This window comes from Hippoglossus hippoglossus, chromosome 13 (genome assembly GCF_009819705.1).
Source record: "Hippoglossus hippoglossus isolate fHipHip1 chromosome 13, fHipHip1.pri, whole genome shotgun sequence".
NCBI lineage: Eukaryota > Metazoa > Chordata > Actinopteri > Pleuronectiformes > Pleuronectidae > Hippoglossus > Hippoglossus hippoglossus.
In genome coordinates, this window is record NC_047163.1 from 4,476,758 (window position 1) to 4,498,307 (window position 21,550).

The following is a 21,550-nucleotide window of genomic DNA, read 5'->3' on the forward strand; positions in this document are numbered from 1 at the left end:
CTCATTTCACCATCTCAAACATCTGGCTGCTCTTCAGCGTGCAGCTGCAGCACGGTGAGAGCCAACAGTGCCACTGCTGAGTTGAGAAACACAGTCGTTCCAGTCATGTCTCTGGACACTACAAAGAAAACCAACGTCTAACTTCACTATGTTATCAAAGGCTTCCTAATAGTGTGAACTGTTCAGGATCTGCAGCAACTTTAGATGAAATAACCTATAATTGTGGTCAGGGCTGGAAGTAATAACATTACTTTCACTCTTGATACTGTGTCAAATAGCTTTTTTGTGTGTACTACTTTTAAAAAACAGTAACCTCACTCCTTTAAATCAAGGGTAAATACAAAAGTGACATTGTGAAGCTGTGATTAACTTTTTGAGCCAAATCAGCAGCAGTAGCAGAGCAGAAGCTGCACCACCCGCCAAAAACATCCCCAAGTGGACAAAATCGAACACGCCGGGAATGTCGTGTGACCAACAGGTGCATGCTGGGTCCGCAGCTAAAATGTTGATGGTGAAACCTTCAACTGGGACTTTTATGTTCACCTCTAGCATCAGCGAGGTGTGCGCCACCTTTCTGCTGTTTGTGAAAATGCAGAACTCGTTTAGCTCAGTGTCCAAACTTGGAGGAGTGGACTGGTTATGTTTCACAGAGGGAATGAATGAGCAGTGACGTTGGACTTAGAGCAGATTGTGCAGGACTCACAATAGTGACATTCAGACAGGTGATTGTTTTAGGCCACTGTACACAGGAGAACCACATTGTGTCTGTGTTTGCAGCCACAGTGGAGTTTCTGGTTCGGATGCATCTCCTCATTTTCTGCTCCTTTAAGTGGCAGCTTTTTGATTTATGTAGCTTAATATTGCTATATAAAGTCAACAGTGACCTGCAGTGGGATCCACAGGCTGCAGACGGCCTGATTGGTGGTTTTCTGTGCGGTTCTTATCGGGGAACAGCGTATATGGATTCAAATACCAATCTCTATACACCTGCTAGCCTAAAGTTGTATTTTAAGTCAATATTTGTTATCTACCACCCATAGAAGGTTTGATATACACACAACAAAAAAGTGAAGCCAAAGTGTCTCAATCCCCCCCTAGTGGCTGGCTGCAGTATTGTTCGTTAACCCCGCCTTCATATCTGGGATATTTCTGGATATTGGGAGGAAGTGGAGATATGTCGTCCATCTTTATTTACAATCTATGTTACAATCATACATGATTTTCTACCACCACCTCTTCTCGCCTTCTATTTACTCAGAGTACATTTTAACTAACTGACTTTGCATTTTTATCAGTTTTACATGTACTTGATCTAAATTTATGCAACAGTACTTACACTTGTGTAGTATCTGTTGCAGTATAGTATTTACGCTCTAGCTGTAACATATTTAAGTCCTGCTCTTTAGCAGCATCGCTGTGGCGATTTCCCACTGAAACAAGGATCCATTTTATATCCCATGGGAAACCTGGGCTGAGTGGTTAATGCTGTGCTAATGCTGCTTCACTCAGCCAGGTCTTGATAAGCCTCATGCTCTCAGAGAGGGGAACACATTTAGTGTTTTAAACCGCTTCAGTGGAGAAAGCTTGGAAAAATCCACTGGTTGGAAAACGGCGCACTTGTTGAGTTTTGTCATCTCTCTCAGGCTTCTCTTAAATTACACCCTCACGCATTAGGACAGGCGAGCAGTCGCACTAATCTGCCCTCACGCTCTGAAACAATCCTCCACTGGTTCTGTTTGAAAAGGGGACTGCTGCAGCGAGAAAGTCAGAAGAAAAACATAAGTGAGTGGGAAGCTTTATTTGACTCCCACTCCTATCAGTCCTGACATTCCAAATAAGGTCTGTGTAGACCAGCGCTCGCAAGAGACCGACACAGAAAACACTGCAGAGCTCTCACCGACGCCAACCAAGGAAAAGTGTGCGTGGAGGGAGGGAGGGAGGGAGGAAGGGAGGAAGGGAGGGACGGAGGTGGGGGTGGGGGTGGGGGGCACATTGGGGGGGATCGTGGAGCAGAAAATATGTGACCTCTAAAGATTTATCATCAGCCTGACATTTCCCAGAAGGACAAAAACAAAACACCACATGATACTGATACATCTTAGATATAAGTTGGATATCGCCATTCATGAAAAACAAACAATTCGGGTCAATTCTAAACCTTTTGCCTTGATTCAGAATAGCTGTAGTCTGAGAAACAATCGGCTTTCACTCTGTTGAAAACAGGAAACTCATGGGAATCATCTGGTGGAGCTCGAAATTAATAGCTACACAATACAGTTTGCACTCAGACGGCTCCACACGATTGTAGGAGGTAACTACACCAAGAAATCATGAGAACATGTTCATGGTTAACAGCAGATATTAAATTCACTAACAAAACACACGTGAAGGGAAAACACTGATCGAAATCAAGTGCAGGCTTCTTCCTGTGTGAGTTTTTATTTTTCTCTTTAAATTCAATTAATACTTTTTTAAAATAATAACATTGAACCAGATTATTATTGGAAAGGGAGCACGGAGCTAACTGCTCCACAAGGCTCATGCTCTATCTCGTCATGCGACAGGAAGTCTTAAAAAAGAAAACCCCGGATCCACCCGTTGATCCAGATCTGCTCCTCGTGTCGTGCCAAAAATATACCTGGGAATCACTATGGTGGCGAGTAGAGCATCACTCTGTCAAGGCTCAACAGGCCCCTGTATTTTAATCAAAGAAAACCAGTCCCCTAAATATCAAGATCCATGAATTATTCCCTGGGAAAATGGTGGAAGCGTCAAAAAACATAAATTCCTGAATCCGCCCTAGATCCCAATCCTGACCAAAACTTTCCTGGCATCCTCCCCGCACCACACCCTTCCACTAAGGTAATCCATCCACTGCTTTGTGTGTAATGCTGCCTTCTATCAGACAAACACACACACACACACGCACACACGCAGATGAAAACATAACCTCCTTGCCTCGTATTGGATAATATCTCGTTGTTTCGGTTGCAGCACATTTCTCAGTCTCTTTTGGAAGTGGAGAACAAAGCGTAGATATAAGAGACGGAAACTTAAATTTGTCAGGCGACAGAACTCTGACCTTGAAATGAACACATTGGCTACTTCATCTTCATGTCACGTGTCAGGATGGTGTCAGTTCTGCACTTTGGTGGTTAAAAAGTGACTACGCTTCAACTTTTCATTTGTCGCTTCCTGATACCACAACATCTGCATTTTGGCAACAGAACGCTCTTCTCTACAGCGTTTGTTTCACACTCAACTTCTGTGTATTCTCTTGCACACGTGAAATATAAAAAACATTTTTATTTCGAGGGGGGTTTGCCTAAATTGCCTTCCCATAGAGCCCTGCGGGTACTGAGCTCACAACTGTCTGGGCGAGCGGTGGCTCTCACAGTGGCAGGGAGAGTTCAAGGTTGCAGCAGAGCTTGTGTCTCTGAGCAAGTTCGTGCTTGTAGGCAGCTCCCAGTGTGTGTGTGTGTGTGTGTGTGTGTCTGTGTGTGTGTGAGTTTTTGTGTGTGAACCCACGCTTTAGGTCTTTTTACATGTCGCAGCTGGTGAGAGGCAGAGACTCGGTGTGCTCTCAGGTAATCTGTCCAAGTGGAAAAAAACTCCTTTCCCATAACGTGATCATTGACACGCATTCAAAGTTGAGGGGAAAACACAAAGCAACCGTTGTTATTTCTGACAGTTGGGAGGATTTTTTTTTCCCCCTCTTCTCATTAAGACAGTTATCTCTAAAGCGTGCAATCCCATCCCATAATAGTTCATAGCAGTTACAAGCAGGTCCGAGGTACAGCGGCATCTGGTCAAGAGAACGTCTCGTCCGTTGCTGGGAAATAGACAAACTGTTCTTAATGGTGAGCATTTTGTCTGTGGTTTAACGTGCACGTCCCAATTCTTCTCCTGCCAAGACATATAATCATTCCTACATCACTAAATTCCTTTTACCTCGTTAAATATATGAAATTCAGTTTGGCAAACGCGTCTACGATTGAAAAATGCAATTCTGCTTTGTCTGACTTCCACTGACAACAAATTAGTAGAACTAGAAGAACTAGAAGAGCAGCCAGGGAGCGCCAAGGCCCAACTGTGCCCTTATGAAACCACATTCAAATTCACCAGATGAGGATTTTGATTTGGATCTGCACCAAAATGCACACGCTGGTAAATATCAGTCGAGCAAACATGCCTGATTTTTTTATCATTGTGATCCAGGAATTATTCTCTGAGATCTGCCCACTGATCCGGATCCTCACCAAATATAATGTGTTATTTCAATTTTTTTTGCATAATCCTGCTAAATGACAGAGAGACAAACAATCTGATATAAAAACATAACACATGTATATGACAGATAGACTGAGTGGACGGCGAATCCTCAAAATTCAGCAAAAGAAAGCTGCTCAGACGAGGAACTCGGAGCCATGTGGCAGCATCTGTTTAAGAGGAGCGAGCAGAGAGCAGAATCTGGCCGAGCTCCCTCTGCCCATTCTGTGGAACTGGGCCTCGGAACAACAAACCAGACAGAGGCTGTCATACGGCAGATGAACCAGCAGATCGCACATGATAGCAGAAGACGAAGACATTGGAGTGAGAATGAAAATACAAGATAATCAATCTCATCTCGAGTTGTGCCCGAGGCCGGCCGAGCAAAGTGAGCATGTTGGAAGAGTGCGAATGACGCAATAACAAAACCTGTGGCATTTATAGTTTAAAAATGCAGTTTGGTAGAAAACGTCATTCGAGCAAAAGCAACATCTATACCTTTAGTGCCAAGGTGACGAGATCCAGGATATCACCTCGTACATTCTGCTGCTGTCATTTCAAATTACACCGTGTTGGGTGGAGGGGGCTGCACACATGGAACTATCTGCACCTTCCATCCCAGGATATGATATTTAGTCTGGGTAGAAGAGATTATCCTGCCTGCTTATGTGAATTTCACAGCTCAACTGGCAAGACGTCCCTTCACTTGCTAGACAGCTGTTTCCCCCCCCCCCCACCTCGCTTTGACTACTTCAGGCAAAACAGATGAGCCTGGTGACTCAAACTCAGCCAAGGCAGCATAAAATTCCTTCTGACCAAGGGCATTAATTCACCAGGAATGACGATGAGGACAAACACTGATAAACATGGCTGTCGAGTATGTTAATCACTCAGTTGATCTGATGTGATGCACTCACTTGTAGGAAAAAAATGGCTTTTAGACTCGAAATATGTGCACTCTGCAGGTCAGTGACCCACTTAAGTGACTGTTTAACGACCACATGTTCAATTATAGTAAAACAAATATCTGAGGTGAACGTGTAACTTTTACGGTAACAAGGACAAACGGTGTCATTGATGGAAAAGCCCACAAAACCGAGCAGAACAGCCAATGGCAACAGATGTTCCAGGCCTGCACATGTGGCCCTGAAGTCTGAGTCAAACCAGCGGCTCACAGACAAAAAAACACTGCAGCTCCAGCGCTCGATGCCTGTAGATGGCGAGAGGCTCAAAAGTGCAGCAGCAGCCTTTGTCTGTAGGAAGCAACATCAGCATGTTCTTCAGGTTTTTAACAGCGGCGGTCGCTGCTAGTTTTTTTTTAACATGTGAAGCTCCCTCATGTAGAACTAATGCCGGCTTTAAGACATGAACTCCAGAAAATGACTGGAAAATTGGGTCTGGATATTCTCCGCACTTTGCCTTTAGCGTATGAGGAGCGCAGCAGGAGACTGTCAGAGTCGGACGTGACTACAGGAAAATCTCCCGAGCGTTCAAAGGAGGCGGTGGAGCAGCAGGAGCCAGGACATAACGTACAGTTTCTTTCCTGCAGAGATCCCGCGTCAGCTCTTATCCCCAAAAGCTCTCGAATCTCGTCGTCTTTCCAGGTTGACATCTTCGTCGGCATCTCCTACGTGTATGGCTCCTCCTTTTCAACCTGAAATATTTGTATTGTCTTTATTTTATTTACACGTCATCAACGCGCCCACTCAATCACGGTGAATTCTCCCACCAGATATAATCCTGCTGCTCACATGGGGTCGCTCTGACATTCTCCAGAGTTTTTACTGGGGGGGGGGGGGGCTGGCAGGACAAAGCCAGAAGAATGTCTGCAGCAACTGACGTTTGCATTTTTTACGATGTCTCTGGAAAGTTTCAGGAGATTATCCGGATTTCTTTCTTTAGTATATTACATCCTGTCTTCAAGCAGAATCCCCATTCACCACCATCTGGTTATCAGCGCTCGCATGAACATATTTTAATGTTCAAATCCAGGAAGAAATTATTAGAGGCTTTGATTTGTTACATTTCAGTAACAAACAATCTAAATCACATTAATTCACACCAAACTAAAGGGCTTAGAGTAAATTAATATTTAATGCTAACATATATTTCAGTATTATACGTTATATATGTAACCGTTATTATTACAGGAAATAATACAACAACCTATTTCTGCTCTTCAGGGAGCTACTCGAACCAGCGGAGGGTGGAATCGAAGTTGGGAAAGCACGGGCCCCTATTAATCTATCCCATTTGACCATGCCTGTGCGCAGCTGAGCCGCAGGACACCATGCTGTTAGGTTATGGCATAAAAAGGCTGGCTTTGTTGCCGGATGTGGGAAAAACATCCAATGGACTCTAAAAAAAGCACAGGAAGGAAACTGGGGGTGGGGTGGCAGTGAGTAGCAATGGGGGTGTGGTGGTGGTGCAGAGTGGGAGTGAGAAAGGAATGTTCTCCTCACTCTCTCTTTCTTCGTCTTGTTATCATGCATACGCACACATAATAACCCCACTTTCCCAACTAACAGCTATGAAAAGAATGCTGCATCACGGTTTTTTCCTCCGTGAGGGACGGCAGCAGAACGCGTCCTCACTTGCTCGCCGATCGTTCGTTTCGCCATCTCAGCTCCGTCCGAGTAATGATATTATTACTGTTTAATAGCGAATTGAGTTTCGTTCGGCCCCGTGTGCTGCATTGTGTGTCAGTGTTTGGAGCGACTGACACCGTAGGAAATTGAGGGAGAAGAGCAGAATAATTCGTTGATTAATGATCATTGGCAGCACTTGACCTAACGCATGCTTCCCCGTCTGGTGCCAGAAAGCTTATGCTACATCCATACTAATGTTTTAGAGATAAAATGGCATTTTAATCTCTGTCCAGACGAGCGTTTTAGCTCCGTGTCAGAAGTATAATCTTCGTCCTCCTGAAAATGCATATAACACGACCTTTCACGTTCAATGGGCACGTGCACGTTGGTGTCAACAGGAAGCAGATTGTCCTCTCTGCGGCCACACGGTGCTTAGTTGCAGAAAACTACTAGAAATGAGGAACAGCGATGGTGAAAAGATCATGGATTTCATTGCCTTGGACCGACAAAGAATTGGAACTCTGACTGATATGTGTTGAAGCGGAGCCAGCGACATTTCCAAACTGGTGTAAACGTAGCAACAGTCTCAGCTTTTGAAAGTAACACAGTTGTGTCACAGTCCAAAGTTTGTTTTAAGGATCAATGTCAGTGCAGAATAGCTTTAATCTGGTGCAGATTACTCACATTTGACCTGGTTTATAATGATAATGTATATTGTATGGAGTTACACTATAAACCAACACGTTGCTACCATATAGTTATAGGATTCCCCTCTTTTATTGCTGTGAGACTTAGTCTCACCTTCTGGAAGCAACACCTGGCGAACACACTTTCTACTTGTTCAACTAAAAAAGGGGCAAAACAACTGTTCACAAGAATTAGGAAACATTTCTATAATAACCTGAGTGTGCCAAGAACTTTGAGGGGAGAGGAAGACATTGAAAATAAAGGTCCTCATTCGGATGCTCGGAATTCCCTCCCTTAACTTCCCGTTTTTATTAGGGTTTTCACTCTGAGTTAACAGAACAAAAGCACGGAAACCTATCGTACACTGTTATACAAATCCAGTACAACACCACAAACTGCAATCTCAAAAACATAAAAGAAAATAATAGTACTTTATAATATCATATAGGAGTGGTTTCAATCTCTCTAGTGCACTTATCTAAGTTAAACGTCTGGATCACTCTACTGCAGCTGACATCAATCTTATGTAAATCACACAACAGTAAAAATGTAAACAATTTGGCTGACAACGAAAAACCCGACACACATCATCCATCACACAGGAAAGACTCTGCTTCCGTCTGCTCATCACTTTCCTCACACTGTGCATTGCTGCAGCTCCTCTTTTCAGCCTCTGTCTGAAATACTTGGTTTTAGCTCCTGTCTCTTTAAGGCCTCCCTCCCAATAAAGCCCAGCCTGCTCTGATTGGTCAGCTGCCACACTCTGTTGTGATTGGTCAACCGCGTCCAGCGCCAGTAGGAAATGTCGGCCTCCGCTCTCACTTTACCTGGTTTTGTTTCAGACAAGCTGCCCTGAGTGCAATAAGCAAAATCTGGGGCATTGGGACGTCACATGTCATCTCAATAATTCAGAAGTTACGGCCGGACTTTGTCGAGGTGAGTGGAGCAACTTTGCAGAACTTTTACATTTACAAAACAACTATATGAGACACCAGAGGGAAGAAAACAGAAATCGAATCATACGTCTCCTTTAAAAAAATTACCTCGAACTAGACAAAGCACAGTATATTTTAAAAGCCCTGTGTGCTAGCACCTCCGTCACTGCAGGCCTGCTTCCCGTTACGAGCAGACTGCAGATGATTGGACGGGGCGGACAGAGACCAAAGATCTTCCCCTGGTTTCACCTCCCTGTCGATGCAACAGCGGCGGCTGTGTACCTCTAGGCAAGGTGCAGAGAGAGAGAGCAGGCGCCAGAGCGCGGCTCAGCACCGTGACACCTCACCGCAGCCGAGCACTAACGCAAACATTCCAGCTGCCACTCCTCAACCTTACTGGCAGAGCCGCAGCGAGAAACAAGACCATCTATGTTCCTCCTCTGGACCCGTATCTGATGCCCGGCACAGGCTGGTCTAGACGTCGGAAACACATGAATTAGGATTTTGACAGTTGTGGAATTTGGAGGCTGATATAGAACCGGTACATATATATTTTGTACTGAAACATTTGCTGACAGCCAAAATATTGTGGTGGATTTATGTTGTGGAATGATTTAGTGGATTTCTAATATTTCTATCTGTAGAGTATTGCAAAGGCCTTTGAATTACGAGATATTACAGTTTTATTTCCACTTTCACAATTAAATTGCTAGTTCTAATTTCCTCTTTACAAACTTTCTCTGCAACAATGATGCTGTGATGGTCACCTGTCACCTCTAACTGACCCTACAGCCATTCACAAATGTTTTCAGACATGTGCTGAACTCCGCAGATCCTCCGCCGTTTCTCCAGAGGACCCGCTCCTATTGTAAATATAAAGTATTTAAATATAAAGGGCCCATTGTAGGGTAAAGAAAACAACAATTCGTACAATTTAGATAAAACACATGAGTGAAAACATTAGTAGGATTATTTTATAATCAATTTCTGCCAATAGATCCCTTTCACCTCAATCTTGTGTTGTGATCACGTCAGGACCTAATTCTCCGGAGATCCACCGTGAACTGAAACAAAAACCCTGATAAGAAAATAAAGTGCTAACTGCCAAACGTATGCTTGGGCAATTTGTTAAAATGATCAGGGAGCTAACAAGCTAACAGTTTAGCCAGACTATCCACTTCTTTGCTTGAAGGTAAAATAGAAAGTGAATGCACACACAGGAAAAACTGTGTGTGCACCTTAGACAATTAAGGTAGGTCAAACTTAAACTATGATGGATGTTCACAACAATCAGTTTGCCTTTGTTTTCTCCTCCAAATAATGCAGCACCTCCAGATAAAGCCAAAATAAAAAACACAAATCTATACAATAACTCTTTAAAATGTCCTTTATTTAAAGGTCCCATTGAGATGCAATGTCTCTTATTTTACATAATGAAGACAGTAAACAGACTAAACCACAGAATAAACCTGTAGGGAAATAATGTAGAAACTTATGGAAAATAAAATGTTAAAAAGCAACTCTTGGATCCCTCTCCAGTAGTTTATTACACCTCTTTCAACTCGTGTTTGTTCCTTAAAATCACATATTCAAAAGGTTTGTCAAGAAAAAGTCCCCTCATGGTCTAAAAATGGCTCAAATGTAACTCTACACCTTCCTTCCTCTTATGGTGACTGGGACTAATGCTAATGTGGCCATCATGTCTATAAACTTGATTTTCACAAGAGGGGGACTTAAGAAGAATTTCAAACTATATATATTGTTTTGTTTATATTGTTTATATCTGCTGGGTGATTCATATACTTCCACCAAGGAGGTTATGTTTCCACCCCTGCCTGTCTGTTTGTTGAGTTGTTTGTAAACAGGATTAACACAAAAGCTACTGGACAGTTTACCACAAAACCTGGTGAGATAGGATGTTTTTTAACATCGTTGATTTCTCAGAGAATAATTCATGTTGGTTGATGAAAGGAATCGTATATTCAGTGGACTGACATTTATAAGTTTGTGCAATTTGGTTCAAAAAATCTGTATCAAATTGATTTAGATGTGGTTTCGTGATGGGACTGTTGGGCCTTGGCGCAGAGATGCAGTCTTCTGAGTTTCATACTTGCATTTGTTTAAAATATGAGAACAAGAAAACCCACTTGAGACTGTCACATATTGTTTAAATCAGCTGTTTGCTTCAGATTGAGTCACTAACACAACCCATGAAGCTTGTAGATGAAACCCTGCCCCACAGCAGTGGAATGATTTAACTACTCAGCGATCTGAGTTGGGAAAATAAAAACATTTCACCCACATTTATATTTGGTGTGGCCAAGTTGACAGGATCTCATTTTTGATAAAGTACCAGCTCAGTAGTTTAACTGTAATTCACACATTGGTGTTAACAGTAGGACAGAATTCACCTTGTGTGTTTTTTGCCAGGTATTGTTTTTGTCACTGCTGAGGCAGAGAGAGGGCGGTTTGCATATTAAAGAGAAAACAGATGAAGCAAAGGAGATGTCAAGGACTGGAGACCCAAAAAAACCAAAACTGTAACGTATACTTATGCAGAATTTGCTATGAGTTCCTGACGTTCGTTTCATAAACAATGTCAGGAACATTTCAGACATGCAAACGCTGCCTATATCAATTTGGTTTGTGACTTTCACCTTTCGTACATTTCACGTCTGTAATGTTCCCCGGAGGAGAAGAGCAGAACGTTACCACGATGCAAATGGAGTTGAACTATGACTCCGACCCCCGAGCGCAGGAGCGGGATGGAGGGAGGGAGGGAGAGAAGAGAGAGGGAGCGAAAGAGAGGAGAAGAAAAAGTGAATGCTTGTGCCTCTTTTCAGCACTCCGCAACTCTGGAGCCTGGGAACTTCGGCAGCTTGGCCGGGCTCTGAGAAATATCCTGAGCTGTAATGTAAACATGTCTGAACTCTGATCTGGCGTGGCCCTCCCCTCCACTACCCTTTCCCCCTCCCCTCCTCCCAGTTTAACCCAGCGCTCTGTGTTCGGGGGGTTTGCCAGTGACATCAGGAGCCCACTTTCTCATTTCCTGAGCGGGGTAATGACCCTGGGGAGAAGAGGCCGTTTGAAGTCCTGCAAATAAAGCTGCTTTGCTCCGAACCCAATTGTTCCCCGGCAGAGGAGCGAGATTGGCCGATTTAATTCGTGGTTTGAATGGTTTTCGTGTGATAAATAGACCTCGTAATGAACCTATAAACCCGCGGCTGAAGGCTGGAGTGAAGCCTCGTCAGCGAGGTGTGGAGGAGGGAGGTTGTGTGTGCACGCGGTGACACACACACACACACACACACACACACACACACACACACACACACACACACACACACACACACACACACACACACACACACACACACACACACACACACACACACACACACACACACACACACACACACAGCGAGTGGACATCCACACCCAGTTCTCCAGAGGCAACTGTGATAATCAGATCTGTTTACGACATCAGCCGCACAAGTCCAGGAAACTCTGACATATCAGGTGGCTGATTGGATTGTCAGATACGTGTGAGAACAGTTATAGATAAGCTCCCGTGTGTCTGAGCACACAACTGCTCCGGGTTCCAAACAAAACCTGGATACTTGTCAAGGAAAAACACAATATGAACACAAAAATGCAAGCCTTGTCTACACTAATATTCTTATTATTTTAATTAAGACTTAGCGGTACTAACCAGATGTAGACAAACTGGTATATAGACGCCATTGTTGTCGTTGTTTCTGGCTCTTGCTCTTCACACAAAGCAACAGTGGGCATTTGCGAAGTAAATTGCGATGTCACCGATTTCCCAAACGCTCCATTTGTAGCTTCGCACGGATAAACACGGAAAGGCATTTGTAAGATTGAGTTAAAACGCTGTGGGAAAATATTTATTTTGCTAAATCTCCACATTAGTGTGGAGGGGGAATAAAACACACACACCATTATCACCGGGTTACAACAGCCTGTACTTTCTGGGTCTTGTCCTTTAACAAACAAGTGAGCAAAGTTATTGCTCATGTTTTATTTTGTCCCCTGGATCCAGCTTCCATGCACGGCACATAAAATACACCTGAACATGCTTCTTCCCACAGGGTTCCAGTTTCAGAGCCGGGTAGCAAAGCACTTGTGGAAAGACACTCCGAGGCTCTAACCCTCCTCCCCCCCTTCCTCCTCCTCCTCCTCCTCCTCCCCCTCCTCCTCCCGTCTTTTTCCTCACACACAATCCTGCCCTCTCTTCAATTAAGTCAAGCAGGAAAAACCTGACAAACCTCAAAGAGCTCTCTCAGCAGAAGAAATCGCATCAGGCATGAACGGATACCTCGACAAGGCCCCTCTGAAGATATAGATGTACACGGGCATGGTCCTTTTTCCTCCTTCTTCTTCTTCTTCTTCCCCTCACATATACATTTTTTGTGTCCACAGTGCAGATGATGAAAAGCCACGAAGAACCCTATTTCCTGGATGAATTTATTAACTACAATGAGCGCTAATATATTAGTCCTGCTAAAAATTCCCCACTGACTGCAGTATAGCACAGATGATGTTTTTTTCGTGTCTTGAGGTCCACATAATGCTCGAAAATTCAAACAAAGTGCTGGCAACAACGGGAAGCATGCTGAAAGCACAAATCAACAACAAAGGGATACAGTGGGGACTCTCTAATCCAAGCCCCTCGGGAACGGAGGTATTTCAACCCAGAGAAATGTTCGGTTGGATGAAACGCTGAATGCTGGGGTAATTCATATTCATTCAAACATGAAACAAGTATCTGCACACAGTCACTGGAGTCTGCTGCAGAATCTAATTTGCGGTCGGAGGAAATTTAAACAGAGTTGTGCACCATTTTTCCAGGTCATTTTCAAATTTTGGGTGTATTTATCGCATTACATGTTTTAGATCCGTATCGTCGACACATCCAAGGCCAGAAAATACTTTACTGGTTTCATAGACTACATCTTGTTCATTTTATTCAATTAACAACTAGAATGTCCCTCAGAGACCACAAACCTGCACCAAGGCCACTTGTGAAACCACATTTAAATTCACCAGATTTGGATTTTTATTTGGATCTGAACCAAATTGCACACACGCATAAATATCAGTCCCCTAAACATGAAATGATTCTCAGAGAAATAAAAGGAAAATGTTGAAAAACACCTCACAATGTGAAAAATCTTGGATCAACCCCTGATCTGGATCTGCACCAAAGTTTAATGATACACATGTCCTGTAATATTTGTGCAATCTTGCTAACTAACTAACAAACAAACAAAAAGATGAGCAGCAGCAGCACATTTTCAGACGGAAGATTATTAGCAAAACTTCCATTGTCCAATGTCACGTTTCCTGTTTGACTTCCAAATTAATCAACCCTTTTTAACCCCAGACACGTCGCATTATTGTTTTGTTTTTTTATTCTTTTGAGAATAAACAATGCCAAACAGACATACACGACCTATTATTCATTACCACCCGGACTATAAATGAGCCCATTCAGCACATAAACACAACAAAGCCTACTCCTCCAGGGAGGAGACGCTGCAAGGCTGACGTTGATCATTTATTTTCCACAACGCTCGTATCAGAAGGTAAAGCCGTTACCTTGCAAGCTCATCTGGACACCACGGACCACGGCCAAGGACAGAAATCGGATACGATCTACGGCCAGTGGTTCCACTACAACTACCAGTTAAATTGACTCTACAGACGAGGCTGTTAGACGCTCGCACCGCAGCAGCAGCAGCAGAGCAGACACCCCCCCGGGGCCCACCTGGACCGTCAGGGGCCTGCGTTCCTCTGAGCATGTTCCCACTTATATTGTATCATCCCCTTGAAGACCGAGGATGAGATGGGTCTGCTACATGATTTCGGCAGCACTCTTCAAAGACAGATACAGCCTCACCATCCCATAGGCTGCTGAATAAAACATGAGGCAAGCGCAACGGGGTGGGTTGCGTGTGTGTGTGCGTGTGTGTGTGCGTGTGTGTGTGTGTGTGTGTGAGAGAGAGAGAGAGAGAGACAGGTGGAGGGTTGGATGTGTGGGAAAGTGGGAAGAGGGAGGGATGGGCTGCTTCTTAAAAACACTACTAGAGATACTGTATATACAGAGCAGACGATCCATGAGGGCTTTTGATTTGACACACATCCTCAGTGCCCCGCTGAGCGTCTGGAAGCTGCCGTCGTCCTCATGTTCTTCTTTTCTGTCTGATTATTGCGTGTGGGGTCTGTTTTTTTACTTTTTTTCTTTTCTGGATTAATCTAAATCATTCCAGAAAAGAACGAGAGCGAGCCGGTGTCAGAAAATGCAGCAAATACTAAATCTTGCCAGGTACAGAGATGTCCCAGATTCACGGAGCACGATTTCCAACACGCCGCCGCATGACACCACATTTGCTGAGTCTCATCTTCCAGGAGAAAAATACACACACGATTTTTTTCTCCTTCCACCAACACAACATTAAATGAATCATCCAATCAAAATATGACATCTTTCCTAAGGCAATAAACTTATACTGATTTATTTTATCAACATGGACATCAAATTAATAAAAATGCAGTTTGAGGTATTATTAGTTTCATGAGCAGATTCCTAGATTTTCTATGAGCAATTTTAATGCTATGGTGAATATAAAGCTGGATTTACCACCCGGCGGTTTTATGCCTCCACCAACCAGTGCAGTTTCAGTCTACATACTTTCTTTTCCAGACTAATATGAGGTCACTGTGACCTTTGACCACTGAAACCAAATCAGTTCATCTATGTGACCAAGTGATAACTGGTCAAAATTTGAAGAGATTCCCTGATCAATTACTCTATGAGTCTAAATTTGAAAAGGTATCTCTCAAGGCATTCAAAAGGCAAACATGTGATTTGTGATGGTCCCAGTGACCTTGACCTTTGACCCCACAACCCAGTTAATCTGTGAGTCTGACTGAACATTTGTACCTAATCTGAAAGAATTCCCTGAAGGTGTTCCTGGAGATATTGTGTTCATAAGGCAACAACGGCGTTTTGTGAGGTCACAGCAACCTTTGACCTTTGACCCATGAGCACCAAAATCTAATCCTTTCCTCCTTGAGTCCATATGAATAATGGAGCCACATTTGAAGAAACTCCCTGAAGGAGTTGTCGAGATATCATGTTCACAAAATGGGAAAACTTAAAAAACATAAAAAAGCAGGTACATTGCATGAATAGGTGATGATGCAGATCAACTCACTGGGAGATGGATAGTGATCCTGGAGTGGATTGGACAGACTGGGATGTTTTTCTGCTAAACGAGGCTTTTAAGTTGACATTTTTACAGATTCCTTTATTGACCGAAACAACTTCCAGTAAGCCTGAACTGTAAATCAGTTGTCCTGAGCAGCCAGTGTCTCATAGGTCTTTTCTGGGGAAAATCCACTGGTGCACAGGAAGTGATACATAATTTCTGGCATTGACAGTGTTGTTTGGAGTTTGGTAGTCAACAACAGCTACCATGGCTGGACTTACATGGAAAGATCCACAGTTTAATCTTGTGGAGGTGGTGAGAAGCAGCAGCTGCTCGGGACTAAGGATGTCCTCAAAATCAACAAACCAGAATTGCTAGGAAAACCATTTAGAGAGTATTTGTTGCCATCATGACACCGAATAATATTAAAGCTGCAGTTTACATGTATGAAAACAAAGTCTCCATAATATCTTTGCTAAGCGTATTCATTAACTGAAAGGGATTGAAAAAAATAAAGCCCCTCTGAGAAATGACAGTCGTCGGTGAACTTTGTTTTGTGCCACTTAAAAAAAAAATTCAGAAAGCAAAAGCTTATTGAAGCCTGTGCCCTGCTCTCCCCGGAGGACAGAGCAATCGTGATCACAAAATTTGTGTCACTAAGTTGTTTATAGCGCATGTTCTCTGATGTTATCACAAAACTGTGTTTACTGGGGAATAGAGACGTTCATTTCACGCACGATTTAGCCCGAGGATGATACAGTGGCTACCGACAAAGTCAGAATCAACACACTGTCCAAACAAATGTCCGACAGAGGCAGTAATTTCCTGGAAACTGACAGGCCGCGGCATTAGCTGTGTGTGTGTATGTGTGTATGATATTAACCTACCATTTACCTCTTCCTTATATTCAGACCCTGCTTACGTACTGTAGATCTGTTACTAACATTTTATGACGTGTCCTTGGATGTGACAGTGTAGTGTCGAGAACGTGATCTGACATCAGTCGGTAAATCTGGCTGATGATTAGTGCAAATAGGTGTTTTCATGTTTCTCAAGGCAAAACGTAACCAGGATCCTTTCCATTTATATCAGAGGATACAACACAGAAACTGCTATGACTTGTTAGTTTGACCCATGTCCCAACTACTAACATGGTGGAGGCAGAGTGTATAACGCAGCCAGCCACCAGGGGGCAATCAAGATGATTTGGCTTCACTTTTGAGGAGGTACCACGTCGTCCATCCATTTATGTACAGTCGAAGCCTGAAAATACTCAGGAAGTACTTGAGTAAATAAATATAAAATGGATTATTTACTGAGAGAGCATCATGCTTACTTTTTGTCATATTCAACAATCTTTAAATACTCAAATCTTTGAATCTAAGAAGTCTATATTCCCAACCACTTAGCATCCAGCAGTGAGCACAGTTTGACAAACAGCCTTTTGAAACCATCACAATGACTGAACCATATTGGAAAACATCATTAAAAACAGAATAATGTGAAATGTAATAGATTCAAAGTGTTGTTGCTGAAACATTTAAATAAAAGACGACGCTCTGGATGTATATTCTACACCAAAACATGCCCTGTATACATAAGCAGAATTGGATTGTGGCCGCGTGTAAACCATATCTTTGAATGGAGACTAATCCCAAATAGAAGGAGGAGATTAACAGTTGGCTTTACACAGTATATGGAGGCCCATCTTAATGTCTTCTAATCAGAGCACTAGGAGACGCTCGACTCATCTCACAGCTACAGTCTACACACAATGAGACAAGCGTAATCACATCAGGCTTACAGTGAAACCGCGCTGTCAATAAACAGCACCCACAGCGATCCCCCTTCCCCACTAACGGGGGGACTTAAAGTAATTCAGCATTCGGATCGACTGACAGCCAGCGATCCCGGAAAGAAAAACTTCAGCCTTCCCATGACAACATGGAAGCGATCTGTGGGCTGAACATGGATCCGCGCTGCATCCTCGGGGCTGGGTAAAAGCTGAGGGCCTCACTGTGGGTGGCCCCCACGGACCTGGGCTAATTGTTTCACATCACAGCCGAGCCGGGGCTGAGCTCAGACCACCGGCAGCTCTGATTCAGGCGGTTCAACAGCCAAACAGGGGATGCCAGGAAACACTTACAGCGCACACCCCCATCTCCGTGCACTCGCGCACACACACGAACACGCACATTCACCCATCATACATGACCACAGGAGAGTACAAGGAAATTCTTCCTCTCCACACTGTCGACCCACTAGCTACAGCTGGAAACTGTTGTTACACCCCGAAGATAATGAGGTAAAGGGTCAGTACTCGTGTCACGACGGTTGAACAAAATGTCTCACAAACATTTTGCGATGAGAAGAAAGTATCTTACTTTTTTTTGTACTTGTTTGTTTGTCAGCAGAATTACACAAACACTACAGGGGACGGATTGCCACACAGTTTGGTGGAAGTGTGTGGTATCGGTCGTGGGAAGAAGTCATTCACTTTCTTTCACATTGTGAGATGGTAGCGTTCTGCAACATTTGCACCGTTTCCTCAGAGAATAATTCATGGATCTAGATGGAAAATTCAGGGGGACTGATATTTATGAGTGTGTGCAAGTTGGTGCAGATGCAAATAGCAATTCAGATCGAGTGAATTTGAAACGTGGTTTCATATGGGAACTGTTATGAGCTCCCTGACTGCACTTGGGGTTGTTAGTTAAGATAAAATGTGGTCTATGAAACGTGAAGGTGAGAAGTGTTTTCTTGCATTTTACATTTAGTTTTTAGATGTGTCTGATATGGATCTACAGCTTGTAATCTGACAAATTCACCTCAAATTCGAAAATGACCATGAAGAGTGTTGCACAAATCCCTCAACTGCAAATTAGCTCCTGCAGCAGAGTTTTGCAGCTTCCTGGAGGCTGTTGGGCCTTAGTGGACATACGCACTCTTTTCACTGCTCTTCCAGTTAAACCTGCAGTGGAGTGGTTCCCAGATTCCTGGCTCCTGACCCCAATAAATCCCAAAGAAAAAAAAAAAAAGGGAGCCTTAATTAGGGCAGAGTTTGAAAAGCAAGTCCAATGTTTGTAGCAGAAAGTTATTTTTATTTTCCTTTCCTGTTAATCATCTTTGGACCTCTCTGATTCAACTTGTGACCTTCTGCAGGGGGGGGGGAGAGGTCCTGAGACTAAGTTGGGAACATCTGATCTGCCATCAAAAGTGCAACTGACTGGAGCTGCCAGTTTTTAATCGTTTGGCCAAGGTGCCAAACTAACACACGAAGAGTATTTTGGGCAGTTTTCAGTACAGAGAGCGACCGGAAACAATAAGGCGAGGAGGAAAAAGGAGGATAAACAGCGGACATTGCAGCAGTTTAAAGTGTTGGACCTCTGGATGACCGGGGTGCATCGCGCTCCAGCTCTGGAGAAGGAGCTGCTGCCATGTGGATGACGCATAGATTCAGTAGTAGGGGGGGGGGACAACAGGCAAACACATCATCAGCATACAGAGCACATTGAGCTCTCGCTGCTGCAGGCCAACAGTTCCAGGATCTGTCAGTAGTACAAGACTGGGAAATAACAAAAAAATCCTCCAAGTGCACACAGGACTGTTAATCACCAGGTGTCCCGTGCCTACTGCTTTTTTCAAGGCCTGTTTGACTTTAAGTAAACATGCGCAGGAAATGTATTCAGTGGCTCCAAACATTTATATGGGGGCCTTGTGCTTCAAACTGTTTCATGGCCAGCACATCTTTCAGGAAGGTGCTTAGTGAGCCATTTGTTAAACGCCTGATAATAGGGCATGACAATGCATGGCATGCTACATGCAGCGAGGCTATATCAGGCTTATGTTTGTTAAGCCTTCAGTTTCTGTGCTCACTATCTGCGTCGTTGATAGACAATGTAATATGGCTGCCGGATCCTGATGTGATGAAACTGAACGTCTGTACATTGTAACACAGGGCTAGTGTTTTCCACTCTGTGACCTATATTTCTGTGGTGAACACTTCCTCTGATACAGGTATGAAGGGAAAGATTGGGAGGGGGGGGGGGGGGAGAAGTGTAAATCTAAATCTAAATCTAAAACGGAAGATCCAACGAGCTTTCGACGAGTTCACGCGAGCATTAAGGAAAAATCGCTGGATAAGTGAGCTCTCGTCTCTCCTCCTTTCCCATTTCTCCAATTTCATCTCAGAGAATATCCTTTTGTTAATCTGCTCTCAATGAGCGCTGTTGTTAAGTGCTGCTCACTCCGCACTCCCAGCCAGTCATAATCCATTGTGTTGTTTGCCCCTCGCTTGGTGTACATTTCCATCGCAAATTCCAATGTGAACAGTCAATAACACGCACAGATGTGGCCATTGTGGAAGCCTCACTTCTTCTTTTTTTTTCTAATTCAGAAGAATGCACTATGGTGAATTACAGCTGCACCCCAGGAAAAATATGTGGAGACAAGCGTTTCACTGTGTTTTAAAAATCCAGAAATGATATAAAAATACATCTTTCGCTTTGGAAGAGTTGTTCTAATTTTTTACACATTTTGAGTAAATTCATGAAAGAAGTGGATAGAAGCTGTGCGACTGCACCGACGGGGGGATTTCTGCAGTTGCTGCTGTTCTGCTTCACCCAATCATCATGAAAAAGAAAGAAAAAAAAAAACATATTAACCTCAGGGTTGAAATAAACATGTACGCCAGGACTTCATTTCCTCCTCCCCATCTTGCTGCGCTCATCAGTTTTGTGTAGAACACGCTACTCCAGAGTCAACATCGGTAAAAAAAATGAAACAGTACATGATAATGATGTTCCCTGACCTCCTTCAGACAGTAAGTATAATACATGATGTTGTTGTCTCCTGCCTCCCGTCCCTGTTCCACAGCTGCACTGTACATAACAGCATGAAAACCGAAACACGTCAGGAGCCATAAAGCTAAACTGCACTTCACGTCAAACCCTGTAGGTTATTGCAAATGTGCTTTTCTTGTACGTTAAGAGTCTGGATCGTTGCACAAGCCAATGCAAGTCGCTTGACATGCAGCAGGAGTGTGTGTGTGTGTGTCCCATGCCCAGATCCAGTGATGACAATAAATGAACTGACGGAACAATCATCGCTGTCCTTTTATGGCCACGCTGGGACAAAAAAAAAAGTACATGACATTGTTTATTTTTCCATTCGCCATCTCAAGCAAATCCAGAGCAGGAACATCTGCAATCTTTCACCCTTCTGACATCGGAGTGAAACGCTGGCTTGGGAAATAATTCATATGCTGAACTCCCTGGTGCCCGATGAAGGAAAACAACAAAATAAATCTCCCCTCCGCACTGACGGTGCCCTTAATGCATGGCATACAGGAAGTCAGCACCAGCAGCACCAGCAGCACATTCAAACCACACCGACACCAGTTTATTCTGACATTTTACTCTGGGGGATTCTACCGACTTCACAAAATGAGCATTGAAACGACTGGACATAAAAATCACACAGCTTTTAACTTAATATACGAGATCTCTGGGAAACAAGAAAAACACTCTTTTGAGAAACACTTCTGATGACTAATGTGACACATGAACTAAACTGAATTATCTGCACTGCACAAACGAGATGACTGTGCATATTAAACCAGCCACAGAATGCAACCATGGTTCCGTCGCTTGCACAGGCGAGATGTTGACACCGTTTTTTTTTCTTTTTTGCAGCAAATGCAGAAGAAAAACAACATCCCCGTGGCCCAATGACCCCAAAACCATTTCCTCTGAATGGATTGCTTTGCAAACAAGGCTTTGTGATACAGCATCATCCCATCTACTTCAAGGGCCACTTCAATCAGTGAAACCAGGGA

General features: G+C 43.5%; 1 protein-coding gene across 1 annotated transcript in view; it reads right to left on the bottom strand.

Annotated features, from left to right (window-relative positions):
• zmp:0000001236 (mastermind-like protein 2) overlaps nt 1-21,550 on the bottom strand; it is a 40,707-nt gene that overhangs the window by 17,468 nt on the left and 1,689 nt on the right. The window lies entirely within an intron of this gene.